The sequence below is a fragment of the Balaenoptera borealis genome (assembly GCF_965194805.1).
Source record: "Balaenoptera borealis genome assembly, chromosome: 11".
Classification (NCBI taxonomy): Eukaryota; Metazoa; Chordata; class Mammalia; order Artiodactyla; family Balaenopteridae; genus Balaenoptera; species Balaenoptera borealis.
In genome coordinates, this window is record NC_138868.1 from 97313758 (window position 1) to 97330384 (window position 16627).

General features: G+C 52.1%; 1 protein-coding gene across 1 annotated transcript in view; it reads right to left on the minus strand.

Annotated features, from left to right (window-relative positions):
- The window catches only part of DSCAML1 (DS cell adhesion molecule like 1), a 349698-nt gene that overhangs the window by 102825 nt on the left and 230246 nt on the right, over positions 1–16627 (minus strand). The gene's annotated exons all lie outside the window — the stretch shown is intronic.

Consider the following 16627-nt stretch of genomic DNA (forward strand, 5'->3'; position numbering starts at 1 on the left):
AAGCTATACTAGGAGTGGGGGCGTGGAGATAACAGATTTACAATACTAATTCATCATACAGTTTTTGATACCATTTTGTTCAAGGCAAAGGTGCCAGCACTGCGCCCTCCATGATCTCACTGCCGTGACAGCGAGAAGCAGAAAGGACAGAGTAGTTTCACCCATTTAGCTGATTACGAGACAAGACTCCACTCCGAGGTAGAGTGGATTTTCTCGTCCAAGGTCCTAAGGCAAACCCTGAACTTGAGCTAGTCAGGGCTGATTTTAAAAGGGGAGAATGTGGACTTGAGGGTTGGGGAGGGGCTTGCATCTGGCTTTGGGACTCTCTAAGCTCATGGTCTCCCACCCAAGACCCAGCCAGACTGAGATCGAGAAGTTAACCTAGGGTCCCTCTGCCTGCTCTCTAGGGGCACAGCTGCTTCCCCAGGAGGGCATAGCAGACCCCAGGCTGCCATCTTCACCAGAGGGGGCATCAGAATCAAGACAGCGAATAATGACTTACAAGAAAGCTGCAGGGGAGAGGGTAATGCTGATCTCATACGAAGGACCTGCTAACATTGGACTGTCAGGCTTTCATAAGGAAACATTTTGGGTAGCCCCATGTCCTTCAAATCCTATTATTTTGAGGTCTGCTTCCTCCCACCTGGGCGCTGAGTGAGCCCTCTCAACCACTGACAAGAGCCCTGATACTGGCTCATTATCCTATTAGGAATATTCCGTGGTGTCTCATCCCTCCAAGCACAAGCCCAAGATCTCAGCACCAGCAAACAGGGACCTCACCAAAGGATACTTTCCAACAAGGAAAGCTGTAGAACTGCAGGGTTGAAAAGTTGAATGTGCTTGACCACATCTTTAACAAAGCTTCTCTGGCCTTCATTTGAATACCTCCAGGGCTGGGGCACTCACTACTTCATTTAGTGGTCCGTTCCAAAGTTGATAGCTCTGACTCTGAGAAAGATCTCCCTTGCTCACAATTGAGCTCCATGGGTCCTGGTTTCTACTTGTTGGACCCTTACAGAACCAGCCTAAACCTGTGTTACTGACACACTCCCTCACAAACTGGAAGGCAGCTATCATGCCCTTTGACTTTTCATCAGGCCAAGTAGTCTTTGGATTTTATTTTTTAATCGTTATTTAGTATGGTTTCAAATAACTTCATCAATCTGATTGATCTCTCGCTTAATAAACTTTGGTTTATCTACAAATCTCTGAATTTTCCCTCCCTCCCTCCCACTCTCCACCCTCCCCTCCTTGTCTTCCTCCCTCCCTCCCATCTCCTTTCCGTGTCTCTTTGTACAGGACTAGACCTGCTATGTGGCAGGCATTTTGCCAAGTCGTGGGGATCCAACTGTCAGCTTATCTGGCCAGGGTGGAATAGAGCAGGGCTACCAACTTGCAGCCTGAGCTGCATTAACTTTTTAGGGGAGATTGAGTGGGGGTGGGGAGGCAGACCCATTATACTACTGCTTCATACTCTGCCCGCAACTAAAGGCCCTGGTCGTGTGTCTGTAAACTGCTGCTGGGCCACTTTCCTTCTCTCCATCCTTGGACACCTGGCCATGTGGGCCCAGGTCCAGGACTTCACACGGATCCCTGCTGAGTGGCATCCTGTTGGGATCTCCCTAGATGAGCACTTGGCCAGCTGGCAGCCTGCCTGGAGCTTGTGGACCCCTGCCCCGCCCCCTCCAACACGCAGACCACACCTTGTAGACTCCCGCTCAGTGCTGTGGGTAAAAGATGAAAAGGAAGCAGGAGGGAGCCAGGCCCTGCTGCCAGCAGTCAGAGGACCTGCGCGCGGGAAGCACAGAGAAAGTCTGGCTCCCTCACCAGACTCTGCATGTGCCGTTTTGTCTCCATGTTGTGACATCCCAAAGTCAAATGCGGAAGCTCTCCCGTAATTTATTATGTAACTGGGACTGGAATGCAGAACTACTGGAGGGTGTTGCTGCCAATCAGAAGTACCAGGATTGGAGGTGGTGGTGGCAGTGGGATAAGGAAAAACAGGAAAGACCCTAAAATCAACCCTAGCAACCCACAGGTGCTCCAGCCTGGACAGCTAGGACCCTGTTATCGCCAGAACGACGCTGACAACGGTGCACTTGGCCCAAAGGAATTTTAAGCTGGGGAGGGGTGTTGCCCTGCTGGTGGTGGGGAGCTGGGGTTTCTATAGCAACAAGCAGCTGCTGCATCTGATGTTTCACATCCTTCATTGTCCTCATTTTCCCCCTCCCTTCCCCCCTTCTTGTGCATATTTAATTGCAGTAACATTTCCAGATACAGTGTATCGCTCCTGAAACAAAGGCAGGCCGCAGCCAGGGAGATGCGCAGCAAGCAAGAGGGGAAGGAGAAATCAGGGCTATTATGTTAATCCCCACTGGGGGGGACTTGTGCAACGTCAGTTCTGCATGTTTGATGAGAATCAGATGATGGGCCCTGCTGGGGAAGGAAGGAGAAGGGGGCCTGTGGAGCGAGAGGCATACGGTGTGGAGAGCGGAGGAGGCACAGATAGCTGGTGGGGGGTTCAGAAGGGCCAGGGCTCCAAACACGGCTGGTCTCCAAGGCTGGCTCCAGCGGGGCGCCCTGGCGGTCTGGCAGCCCATCCTCCGCAGCCCAAATGGGACCAGCTATCCTTGGACTGGGTAGAGGAGCCATTATCCCACACCTTGGCTCCTCCTCCTTGGGGCAGGCTGCGTCCAGCTGGAGGAGGACAGAGTGGCAGCCAGGACCACCACGTCCAGCCCCCATCCCGAGGCCATTTGGACATGTGCATCTGGGAGCATTTTTGGTTGACACCATAACTTGGGGATACTAATGGCATTTAGTGGTCAGGTTAGAGTAACAACAACTATTCTACCCCAAATGCCAACAGTGTGCCCATGGAGGATCACCTTCTTTTAGGCTCTAGGACCAGGATATGGAACTGTGTTTAAATGTAGACTCTGCCACTGGCGCTGCCTGACTGTTGCAGCTCAAAGTCTGCAGTATCATCTGCGAACACGCCCGCGACCAGGGAAGTGCTGCGCGTGGTTAATGAATCCTTTTCTTGTTTTTATTATTACTCGAATACTCCAGCCTGCTTCACTGTCCTTTTTCCTGGTGATCTGGAGCACACCTCTCCTTTTTTTTAAAGCTAAACATTTACTGAGCACCCGTTACATGTTAGGCCAAGGGCTTTAGGAACATTATCTCGTTTAATCCCCACACCCCTTTGAAATGGTTATTATTGTTGTTACTAACCAAAGCACAGAGAGGTTAAATAACCCACTCACAGTCACACAACTAATAAGTGGTAGAGCCTGGACTATTAGTCTACTTCCTATGCTCTTCCAAAGCTCTGTGCTAGGCTGACTCTCCTAGAACAAGAGCACCTTTTGTAGGGACACACGCTCAGCTGGCCTCTGCTTGATTGCTTCTGTTGGTGGGGTCCTCACTTCCTCATGAAGGAGCAGTCATCCATTCAATTCAGTTTGGCTCCATTTATCAAGTCTTTGTGGAGCATCCCTAGGTACTGAACTGGGCTCCATGGAGAAGTCTTGAACTTGGTATCCGCCCTCTCGGATTCCACAGTTAGAAGAGAACGTTCTTCCACCAGGAAAGCTTTGGCCTTCAGTGTTGAGGGCTGGTGAAGGGTGGGGAGGGGGCTCGATGGAAGCCATTAGTGAGAAGAGGAGGATAAAGAGGGGCCGAGCCACCCAGCACTGGGGGACAAGCCCAGGACTGGGACTTAGGAGACTGAGTTGGAGCCCTAGCTCTGCCACTAATGATGGGGTATATACTGGGTTAAATAGTGTCCCCCCAAATTAATGTCCTCCTAGACCGTGTGAATACAAATAGAATCAGGTTAAAATGAGGTCATACTGGATTAAGGTAGATCCTAAATCCAATCTGACTGGTGTCCTTATAAGAAGAGGGAAATTTGGACACAGGTGCACACACACAGGGAGGAGGCCATGTGAAGACGGAGGCGGTGATTGGAGTAACATATCTACAAGCAAAGAAAAGCCAAGGATTGCCAGCGACCCCAGAAGCCAGGCAAGAGGCAAGGCAGGATCCTCCCCTAGAGCCTGCAGAGGGAGCAGGGCCCTGCCCACACCTTGATTTTGGACTTCTGGCCTCCAGAACTATGACACAATAAATCTCTGTTGCTTTAAGCCACCAGTTTGCGGTAATTTGTTAAGGCAGCCTTGGGAAACGGATACAGGGTGACCCTAGGGAAGTCCAGTCCTTTCATCTAATTTGAGGTGACCCTAGGGAAGTCCAGTCCTTTCATAATTTCATCTAGTTCTGGTGTTTTTAACCATGTTTGTACATTAGATCACCTAAGGAGTTTTTAAAATTAAACTCAGAATCTCTGGGTGTGTGCCCTGGAAATTGGTATTTTATTTTATTTTTTATTTATTTATTTTTTGGCTGCGTTGGGTCTTCATTGCTGTGCGTGGGCTTTCTATAGTTGTGGCGAGCGGGGGCTACTCTTTTGTTGCGGTGCGCGGGCTTCTCATGGCGGTGGCTTCTCTTGTTGCGGAGCACGGGCTCTAGGCGCGCACGCTCAGTAGTTGTGGCATGTGGGCTCAGTAGTTGTGGCTCGCGGGCTTTGTTGCTCCGCGGCATGTGGGATCTTCCCGGACTAGGGATCGAACCCATGCCCGCTGCATTGGCAGGTGGATTCTTAACCACTGCGCCATCAGGGAAGTCCCTGGTATTTTACAAAAGCTTTTTGGGTGATGTAATGTGAAGCCAGGGTGGAGAACAACTGGATTAGATAAACTAAGGCCCCTTCACTCTGGAAATGGATGTCTCTGTGATCACACCAGACTCCTCTGAGTCCCATTTCTCCTTCAGGAAAACAGAGATAATAAATAGGACTTAGGTCACAGAGTTGGGAGAATTAGATGAAAGATGAGTTACTGCATGGGAAAGTCTCCAGCACATGGGTGGTACTGGTTAAATGTCAGCACAGGTGGCTCCATCTCAGGGAGATGGTGGGCTGCACACCGCTGGGGGGCTCTCCGCCCCTCCCTGTGGCCAGGCTTCCTGCAAAGTCTCCCCCTTCCTCTCAGGAGCTTGGAAGTAAAGGAGGCCCTCCTTGGCAATTCAGAGGCCCTGTACACACATGCTAAGTGAGCCGAGAACATCTTTTCTGTCTTTTTCTAAGAGGTCAGAGAGCTGGGCCTTGGAGACTCCCCAGAGCTGCAGGAGTCCCGGAGAGGTAATGGACAGAAACCTTGGGGCTCCTGGCGGTCCCAGAGGGCTGGGAGAATAAATCTGTCTTCTGCAAAGATGGGGCCCTCTCCCTGCCCTCAGGGAAGTGTGAGGGTGAGTTGGTGGGGAGAGGGTCCCGGGCAGAGGAGAGGGGAGCAAGGGTTTGCTGGAAGATGTGAACTGGATAGATCCCCCTTCAACCTGTAGAGCGAAGGAAGGGAATTACTGAGTGAAGCAGGGACAGCAGCTTCCTAACTGGCCCTGCCCCTCCTCTGTCTATTCCCAGCAGGCAGCCAGAGTGATGCTTCAAAACCTAAGTCAGGGGGGCTTCCCTGGTGGCGCAGTGGTTGAGAATCTGCCTGCCAATGCAGGGGACACGGGTTTGAGCCCTGGTCTGGGAAGATCCCACATGCCGAGGAGCAGCTGGGCCCGTGAGCCACAACTACTGAGCCTGCGCATCTGGAGCCTGTGCTCCGCAACAAGAGAGGCCGCGATAGTGAGAGGCCCGCGCACCGAGATGAAGAGTGGCCCCCGCTTGCCACAACTAGAGAAAGCCCTCGCACAGAAACGAAGACCCAACACAGCCAAAAATAAATAAATAAATTAATTAATTAAAAAAAAAAACCCCAAAAAACCTAAGTCAGACCATGTGGCTCCTTTGCTCAAAACCCCTCTATGGTTTCCCATTTCACTCAGTGTGAAAACAGTGCTTATCACAAAAATAGGCCCTTGATAAATATTTCTAGAATGAATGAATGAGTAAATGAATGAAAGAAACGTCCCCAACTCTAAGTTTGTTTTATCCCCATGTGCAACTCAGAAAAGCCAGATCCCAGCTCTAAATTTACCTCTTCCAGGAAGCCTTCCCAGATTAGCCCACTCCCATTTCTGAGTGTTTGTACATCTGGCAAACCTCTTGCCACTGCTAATCACTGTTTCTACTATATTCAATTAGATCTTTAAAAATAACTATTTTTGAACATTCAGAAGTCAAGATTAAATAGTATGGCAGTTCCTCAAAAAATTAAAAATAGAATTACCAAATGACCCAGCAAATCCACTTCTGGGCATTTACCCAAAATAATTGAAAGCAGGTTGTCGAAAAGATATCTGTTCACCCATAGCCATAGCAGCATTATTCACAATAGCCAAGAGATGGAAGCAACCCAAGTGTCTATTGATGGATGAATAGATAAAGAAAATGTGGTATATAGATACAATGGAATATTATTCAGCCTTAAAAAGGAAGGGAATTCTGTCACATGCTGTAACATGGATGAACCTTGAGGACATTATACTAAGTAAAATAAGCCAGACACAAAAGGACAAACACTGTGTGATTGATTCCACTTATAAGAGGTACTTAGAATTGTGAAATTCTTAGAAACAAAAAGTAGAATGGTGGTTGCCAAGGGCTAGAGGGACAGTGGAATGGGGAGTTGTTAATGTGTCTAGAGGTTCAGTTTTGAAAGATGACAATGAACTTAAACATTACTGAACTTAAACCGAGCTGAAACACTACTGGACTTAACACTTAAAATGGTTAAGATTGTAAATTTTACATTATATGTATTTTACCACGGTTAAAATGTTAAAAGTCAAGATTATAAATAATTGGAATGTGTCTTTGTGAGGTAGTGAGTTTCCTGTCATCAGGGTAATTCAGTAGAGGCTGAAGAAGCACTTGGCTGAGATATTGCATAGAAGATTTAAGTATTAAGTGAGGGAGATAAATTGATCCTCTTTAAGGTCCTTCCCTCCCAGCAATTTATAAATTCCTAGCTTAAAGAAATCAGAGCAGCAAGACCCCTAGAAGATCATCTACTACAATGGTTTTCAAATCAGTGTGCATGTGCTCATTTCTACCCCAGGGCCTTTGCTGTGACTATTCCTTCTCTGCCTGGAATGCTCTTTCCTTGACTCACCCCTGGCCCTGTTCAGATCTCTGCTCAAATGCCAACCCCTTGGAGAGGCCTTGCCTGACCCCTCTATCAAAATGAGGCTGAGTCCCACATTCCTGCCCAATTCCTTACTCTGCGTTCGTGTCTTCAGCGCACATGGTGTTTCTCGTTGAGAGAAGGAGTTATTTTAGTATCCCAGCTCCAGAACGTGCTGGCACACAGTAGATGCTCAGTGAACATGTGTCGACTGAATGAATCCTACAGTAAAGGGGCGCTTCCAATGAGCTGAGACAGCTGGACCTCTAGCCTGGAGTCCTGTCCTGAGGTCCCCCGCACCCTAGGGTCTCTTCCCCCTCTAACCCCCGCTACCATGCTGCAATGGTTCGGGCCTCTGCTCCCCGGTTAGGCCACTTTGGTCCTTGTCTCGGTTCCCCAGCTCCAGGCGGGGACATTAAAACCAGACTGATGGTTTGGAGCTAACAAAAGGGAAATAAACAGATGGTGACACAAGCTGGGCAATCTGGAGCGTACACTCTGGCTGACTCATCTTAAGGGAGAGGCCCGCAGCAGGGGGTGACCTCACGCTGCCCAGGAGCTCGTGAAACACGTGGGGACCCGGGGCAGCAGGGCCCAGGGAGAAGGAGGGACACGGACACTCCATCTCCAGCCGGCCTGAGGCTGGCCTCCCACTGTCCTTCCCTGACCAAGACCTGCCTCTTCCTTAGGTGACTGGAGCAGAAATGCTATCCTCGCCTGGAGGAGAAATTACTAACGACAGAGCCCACTGGTTCCAGGATGGAACCACATGAGAGTCCCGGGGGCCAACATTCAGACCAAAGGCAATGCAGTGTGGCAGTGGCGGCAGCATGGCACCCTGCCCCTCTGCGGACAGGGAAGTTCGAGAACTGAGCTGCCCTGAGTGGCTCTGTCTCTGCCTGCCTGGAGGTGAGCTCAGTCCCCTGGGTCTCAGAGGTTTCCAGAGCTGGGGCCCTTGAGAAAGGAGACCTCTGTCCAGGGACCTGCAGCTGTGAACTTCCCGTCTCCAGCGCCCTTGGGGACCCCTCCGGGGCAGCGTCTACCCGGGTTGGGAGAGGGATCCAGGCTTAGCTGGTGACTTGTCTTCAGTTGTTTTACAAACTCAGCAGGAGGGATGCCCCCCAAGGGGCATGAATCAGTGGGTGCCTGTGTGCCAGGCTCCGGGCTTGGCACTTTCCCTTGATGTACATCCCTCTCTTAAGTGTCATCACCGGCCTAGGAAGCGTGTACTGCTCCTCCTGTTTCACGGATGAGGACGCTGGCTTGGGCAGAGACTCATCCAGTAAATGCAAGAGACGGTACTCCCACCTGGGTCTCCTGAACACAAATCGAGAGCTGTTTTCCCCAAACCCAGCTGATGCTGCGGTTTGGAGGAGCTCTGGCTCACCCCTTCCCTGCGGGGCAGACTTCTCCATCCCTCCTGGGTAGTGGCCGGGCCCCTTGCTTCTTCTGGAAGAGGTTTCCTTCTCACTAGTCAGGGCAGGAGTGGTGGGCGAGCAGAAAGGGTGAGGGGAGACCAGCATGCAGTTATTGACTGAAAGGATGGATGAATGATGTCCATCAGGAGGCCGGTGTGCAGGGAAGTAAGAGGTCAGGGGTATTAGGTGGTCATCTGTTTTGGGAGGACTCAGGGAATGAAGAAACTCTGCTGGCTCCGGGTGCTATGTGTTAGCAGGAGGGCGGGCTCATGGGCAGGGGACTGCACGTGTCTGTGAGGGAACGGAGTGTACGCGCTGGCATGCACACTGCTGGGGGGCCGTGCATGGGCCTATGGGGTACCACAGGGGACACAGAAGGGGTTGGCGGCTTGGGTGGTGGGGCATATGCTCCAAGGGGTGCTGTAGGGAGCACTGTATTTGGAGTCAGAAATGGGAGATTTGAGACCCACCACCTACCAGCTGTGTGGATTTAGGAAAATCTCTTAACCTTTCTGGGCTTCTGTTCTCTCATCCTGACACTGGGACACTAACCCCTGGTTTCCTTGGCTCACAGGGTTCGTTTCTGGTGTCCACGTGATGATGACCATGAAAGGGCATTGTGACATATACTGCGCTCTACACGTGTAAGGAGGGGTTATTACCGTAATGTGAAGTGTGTAAAAGCACAGGGAGTAGGTGTCCATAACACATTCATGGGGTATAGATATTTGTGTAGGTGTTTTGTTGAATGGATGAATCCTGGCAGTAGGGATGATTCTTGGCTCTGGGAATCAGATGCCTTCCTGAAGCAGGAAAACCAGAGGCTAGAGATGGGGGTTTCTGCTCTGCCCGCCTCCTTCGCCTCTGCAAGGAAGGTCCCAGGAGGCAGTGGGAGGTATGGAGTAGGGGAGGGGAGGTGCGGAGGAATGGATGGAGCTTTGCCCTGAGATCAGGCTTTGGCCGGGGTCAGAAAAAGCATCTGGTCTCTCTTGCGAGAGAAGAGATGCTTAATCTGTCACAGCCCTAAGTTTCCTGGGGTGGCCTCAGGATGCTTCACTTGGCCCCCTGGGGTCTCCCAATTCCCAAAGAGAAATTGCAGTCAGTAAGGTTACCAGTTACTGCTCTATCCAGTAGAGATTTATAAAAACAATGTGGTCACCCTGCTGCTTGGAACCTGTGGGTGGTGCATGGAGTAATGAGATAACTCACCCCAGTGGCAGGGCTGCTCTCTCCTCCCAGCGGCAGGGTAGGTGGGGATGATCGATACTTCTGGGCTGGCAGGATTAGCCCTGCCTGGGCGCCAGCACCAAGGCGGCCTACAGGCAGCTACTTGAGGCTGACTCTGCAGAGAACCTTCCTCTCACACCTTTGTTATTCCTGCTGAGGGTGAGGGCCCTGGGGGAACCTGCCAGCCTGGGTTTGAAAAGCCCAAGGGAAGCCAAGGCCCTGTTCTGCCTCCTCTGCTCTTCCTGGACTCTGGACCCCCAGGATTGCAAGTCCTCCACCGAGGGCCCGGAGAGAGAGTTGCAGCATAGTGGCACGTGAGTCTGGAATTTGAAGTCAAGTCCCAGCTCTGGTCTGGCTGGCTTTAAGCCCTAGATCCTCCCTGTTATGGACTGATCTGTGTCCCCACAGAATTCATATGTTGAAGCCTTAACCCCCAGTGGGACTGTATTGGGAGATTGAGCCTTTAAAGAGGTAATTAAGGTTAAAGGAGGTCATAAGGGTGGGGCGCTAATCCAATATGACAATTCTTATAAGAAGAAGAGACACCAGGGATGCACAGGCACAGAGGGAAGACCATGTGAGGACACAGTGAGAGCGCGGCCATCTACAAGCCAAGGAGAGAAGGCCCAGTAGAAACCAAACCTTGATCTTAGACTTCCAGCATCCAGAACTATGAGAAATAAATTTCTGTTGTTTAAGCCACCCGGTCTGGTATTTTGTTATGGAAGCCCTAGAAAATGAATATCCTCCTCCTCCTGCCATGCTGTTCCCTGAGGACCCTTCCAGTGCTAAGATTCTGGAGTCAGGTCCTGCTCCGTAAGACACTGGGGTGAGGACTGTAGGGTAGGAACGGGGAGAAGGAGAGTGACAAGCTGGCCCTGAAGGTCACCAGGTGGACCACAGAGGTTGGGTTCAGAGAGTGAGAGCGTGAGGGTGGGGAGACACTGATCCCGAGGACCCCGCCCCCCCACGGGTACCAAGAGCAGAGGGAGGGACGAGGTGGGCAGGGTACCGGTGCGGGGAATGGGCCTTTGATCACAGATAGGGCCTCGTCCACACTCGCCATCAATCACTCAATCTGATGCACCGCTGCATGGGACACTTGAGGAAGCAGAGGGTCACGCAGCCTGTCTGGGTCAGAGTGGAGTTGTCGGGAGAGGCCGCCTGTCTCTGGGCCCACTGCTCTTCCCCACGGAACTGAATTCAGGCAGAGCGAACACATCTGGGTCATAGGGAGTCTGGATGGATGGGAGGTGGGACCTTTGCTATGCGAGCTTGTACGGGGCATGCAGAGCCACAAACCCTGCCCTGCCCCGGCTGGCTGCAAGAGTGAGGGAAAGGCAGCCAGAGCTTGAAAGACAGCCCGGCTGGAAGCGGGGGTCACAAGTTAACAACCTCCCTGTGGCAGGTGACAGGTCCACCGCCTGCTTTCTGGCACAGGGGCTCCAAGGCACTTCGGAAGACACCATGGTCCCACATTCATCTTCAAAGCCTGATGCCAGGCTGGGCAGGGGATTAGCGTGACAGGCTCCGAGTGGGTGGCACGATGTACCGCATGTGTCCCCAGGGGCCTGGGGGAGCAGCCTCTGCCCCTCCCCTGCCACCGCCACCTCTGAGACAAGAGGGCAAGCGGTCAGAGAAGAAGACACAGAACTAGGGAGCAATGCCCATTTCTGCCCCGTAGGAGGGATTAGCCAGGTCCCCCATCTTTATCTCTGCCTTTGGGGCTCTACAGGAGATGGGGTTACTGGGAAGACAGGTGTCTCAGGTCTCAGGAGGACCCAGCAAGTTGACAGCATGATGGAGTAGAAAAAGCCCGGCTTGAGTCAGAAGTGGGGTTTGAACTATGTTCCCCTCTCGAGCTGGATGATGCTGGATGAGACTCTGAACCTGTTTCCTATGAGAATGAAAGAAGTTAATGAATGTACCCAGCACAGTACCTGGCACAGTTTAGGCAGTGGGTTAGTGGTTGTTGAATGACTGAACGATTGAATGAATAAATGAATGTATATCTCTCGTAAGGGGGGCACTCAGAACTTGATCTGGGTCTCAACCTCCAAGCCAACCATTCCCACCACCTCCCAACTGCCCACAACTGGCCTCTTACAGGTGAGAGAGTGTAAATTTCCAGGGAGGCACCAGGCTCAGCTCACCAGGACCTGGCCGACTGACCACTCTGGGCAGCTGAGATCTAGGAGGGGGTCAAGCACTGTGTCTGGAGTGGCACCCAGGGAGCTGGGGTCACAGGGGGTGTGAGGATGGAGCGTCTTGGGGAGGGGAGCCAGCAGGAGAGCCTTGGTGGAGCGGGACAGAGGGGCAGTGGCTAGTTTTTTCTCTCTCCCTGAGTCCTTTTCTCTAAATACAGCTCTATCTTCCTCCACCACAGGATTAGCACACATCTCTCATTCTCCTATTGCAACAAGATTTTATTTCTAATTATGCTGTAATAAAACTGGAGCGCTCCCAGGCTTCCTTTCAAATGACTTGTACACACACTGCCGATCGGATCCTCCTCGGCCCCATTGTAATAGCATTTCCCTGACATTCATTAGACATGCATGAGAGGGGCGCTTTAAGAATAGAATTGCATTTAAATGGATTTGCTGAGAGAGGAAGATGAAAAAAAAGAGAGGCGAGGGGAGGAGAGGGAGAGGGAGAGAGGTTTGTTGAACAAACTATGAAAACAAGATGCCATAATAACAGGGTGCTGAAATAAGCCTCTTTCTTCCCAGTCCTTCTCCTGCTGCACATGGCAGAGCCCAGCCTCCAACCCTCCCCCCGGAGCCCCCACCCACACTTTTATGGTACCCTCTGGGGGAGCTTCATAGCTCCTCGTGCCACGTGTCAGATGCTCATGGTGTAATAGAAAAAACTGTTACTACCATTCGGGAAGGTTGCCTTGCTTCGACAGAACCCCAATAACCAGGCTGCCGCTTTGACAGAACCCCAAAAGCCAGGCTGCCGCTTTGACAGAACCCCAATAGCCAGGCTGCTGCCTGCGGGAAGGGGGAGGGATGGTGAACGTCCCTCCAGCGCTCATCTTTAAGGCCCCCACCCCTGTGTCCCTCCCCCTGAATGACCACCCGCACCCCGAACTCCCATGGGCCACTGAGTAGCTGTGATTTTTCTTTTACCCTGGCTGGCTCTGAAGCGTCAGGCATAGGAGATCCACTGTGACCCCAGGGCCTTACTCCCTGCTCGCCTTCCTCCCCGGGAAGCGGACTGTCCCCACAGCATACTGTGTGTGCCATATACAGCCTACTAGGAATCAGAGGCCTACCTACCAGGTGTCCGTACCTATCGTGGTCTCATTTAATTTATTCGCCTCACGATAGCCAGATCCTCTTGAAATGGACATCTGATCATACTGAAAACCATCCCGTAGCTTCCTCTTTTTCTTAGGATAAAGACCAAAATCCTTAACAGGGCAGCCAAAGCCCACCAACCCTTCCATTGGCCCTATTTAGTTCCATCTCTGGCCCTGGCCCCAACTCCAGCCACACCAGCCTTCCTCTGTCCTCCATGGTGCCCAGCTCCTGCCTTCTCTCCAAGCCTTGCTGCTACCCGGGACACTTGCCCACCTCTTCCCCAAAGTTTCCACTGAGCCACCCCTCGGAGCTCAGCTCACACTCCCTTCCTCCCGAAGACCCTCCCACCAGTCTTCTGTCTCCTGTCCTCTTCCCTGCATACTTGCCACAGCTGTACTGAGTCACTGAAGACCTGACATTGTCCCTAGACTGTAAGCCTGTTGAGGGCAGGGCAGGGTGGGTCCTGGCCGCTGCTGTGGGCCTAGCCCCCCGCTCTGGGGTAAAGGGCTCAGTACAACGGGATGGAAGCCAGGCATTGTGCCGGGGACTTCCCCATAAGATACGTTAGCTCCTTTCATCCTGCTGCAGCCTTATTGAGGCTGAGGGTTTCTCCTTCCCCTCTAATAGACTAGGAAACTGAGAATCAGAGAGTTCCAAGCAATTTGTCCCAAAGCACAAAGCCGGAGCTGTCAGAATCCAAAGCCATGCTTTTGCTATGATACTTCCTGGTACCATGGGCACTCCTACCTGTTCCTTCCCACGTGGACTGCCTCCCACCTCCCGTGCACCCAGCGAGGCCCTTCTCAAACCCTCCTTCTTCTAGAAGTCCCCTTTGAGAGTCCAGCTAGAGCAGACCCTCTCCCCCTCTGCAGACAGGGCCTCAAGTTTCCCATTTGGATTGTTCCCACCTGTTCTGTGGGATCATTCTTGTATCCCCAATAGAATGCAGGCTCCTTAAAGACAGTGTGTGTCACTCTTCTGAACCCCCAGTACTCATGGGCTAGGATACGGCAAATACACGACCAGTAGATCATCGGACTGCAGCCGGGAGAGCCGCTCTGCCACTTAGTAGCTGCGTGACCTGGAGAGGAGCCCATTGAGTCTCTGCCGCTCGTCTAGAAGGTGGTGCTGATGACACCTACCCAAAAGGGTCACTGCGAGGCCTCAGTGATCTGTGGCAGACGTGGTGCCTCACAGAAGCTCATTTCTCCTCTTGTCCTATTCCTTCCTTGGGGCTCTGTTTGGTGACAATGGGAATGAGAAAGTTGGTCTTACAGTGTCCCAGAAGGGGGTGTGGCTAAAAGGGACACTGCACTATGGCCCCTCGAAGCCATCTGATGTGGCTCTAAGGGCGCTGAGATGGCAGGGGAGACCATCCCTCTGTCCTTCCTACGTTTGCCTCCAGATCCACCACTTTCCCACCCCCAGGCCTGCCTGGTTCAGAGGCCTCCAGGGTCCACACGCTGCAGAGACGATGTTCCCATGATGAGTGGTTGGAGCCCCCCAGGGCCAAGAGCAGCTGGCAGGTCCGTCCACCTCTGCCTCCCAGGCCGGGCCCAGTGCATGTTCGTGAGACTGTGACCTCCATGAGGGCAGGGGCTGTCCCCCTGTCCACTGCTCCGGGCTCAGTTTTGTGTACAACACCTGCAAGCGGTGATGCTCAAAAAATGTTTGTTGAATGAATGAATGAATGAATGATGAATGGAGTGAGTGTATGAACCTCAGCCTTTTTGCCTCCATGGTAAGTACTTAGGCCCTGAAGTCAGCCAGACTTGTGGGCTCTTGCACAACTTACCTAACCTGATTTCGTTTCCCCTTCTCTAATAATAGTTCCAATCAGAGCTGGAGTTGTTGCAAGAATGAAAGCACCTGGCTGCTGCCCGCATGGTGATGGTTCAGTAAGCGATAGCTCTCGCGGCTCCATCTAACGTCTACTTCAACCCACTCGGGAGCCTGGAGTGACCACTCGTGTTGGTGGTTCTAGATTGCTCCAGAGGCAATTCTGCTGTTTTTGAACATCTACCTTTTTTATTTACAGGCTAATCAACATGAGTGGATGGCACACCAGTGATGCCAGCCAGGGAGCTTATCGGGAAAGGTAGACATGCTCACAGGTCCATCCACATTTGTGTCTTATCAGCTCTCAAAGCAAGCCTGTCTCATTGAAATGACGCGAACACAGAAGCGCCCTGCCCCAACTTTACTGGCCTATTCATTTCTCCACCCGAAGCTGTGCAATCTCAGCACCTTTGGGCTCTTAATTACATCTTATGTTCCCGGGAGGCTCCCCTCCTCCACCCAGCCCTCTGTCATCTCTTCCTCCCCTAAACCTGTAATATCTGTACCCTTTACCCGGCTTTCATCATATGCTTGTTTGTATTGTTTTTTTTTTTTTTTAAATTTTATTTATTTATTTATTTTTGGCTGTGTTGGGTCTTCGTTTCTGTGCGAGGGCTTTCTCTAGTTGTGGCAAGCGGGGGCCACTCTTCATCACGGTGCACGGGCCTCTCACTATCGCGGCCTCTCTTGTTGCGGAGCACAGGCTCCAGACGCGCAGGCTCAGCAGTTGTGGCTCACGGGCCTAGGTGCTCCGCGGCATGTGGGATCTTCCCAGACCAGGGCTCGAACCCGTGTTCCCTGCATTGGCAGGCGGATTCTCAACCACTGCGCCACCAGGGAAGCCCTGTATTGTTGATTTAAAAAATGCATCGGTGGCTTGTCTTCCTTGGCAGCAATGCAGGGGGGATGAAAAGGGGAGGGTGATGGGCATGTACCTCTCACTGACGGATCTCTAGCATGTGCCAGCCGGAGGGCTACGTACTCCATGTGCATGGCCTCAGTTTAATCCTGAGAGCAGCAATATCATCCCCACCTTATAGATGAGGAAAGCGGGCTCATGGAGATGCAGAAACTTGCCCAAGTCACACAGCTAGAAAACAACATAATTGGGATTGGAATCCAGGTTGTGTGACTCCACAGCTGCTCGAGGACAGAGAGGCCTCAAATCCCCCCATGGGATTTCCATGGGCCTGGCCTGGAAGCCCAAGGTCTGTAATGCACATTAGCCATTGACAATGGCCATCTTTCAGGGAGGTATAACATTAAACGAGAAACAAGAAACGTAGGTACAGGCTTCCCCCCGGCCAGGCACACAGTGAGGGCTATGTCCTTGCGTGTATGTGTTCCGAGCGTGACACTGGCCCCGGCTGCAGCCCACGTCCTCTCAGCGCAGCTCTGGCCCTACCAGCTCCCTGGGCACATGCTGCCACCTCCACCTTGCCCAGATTGGCGCCAGCTCCCCAGCTTCCCCACACGCTTGGAATTCTGAGCTCATTCACCAGACAGGTGTAATTTCCCACCCCTCACTCTCTGGCACTTTCTGTGCAATCGATCACAAACTGTTTCCAAATTAACCTAGATTTAGCTCCGGTCTCCTCTCTTCCGACTCTGGCAATTTCCTACCTACCCCCGGGGTAGGTTTCCTCCCCCAGGCTCCACTTCCTGGGTCTTTGTCTCTTCCTGTAAACTTCCTACTGAT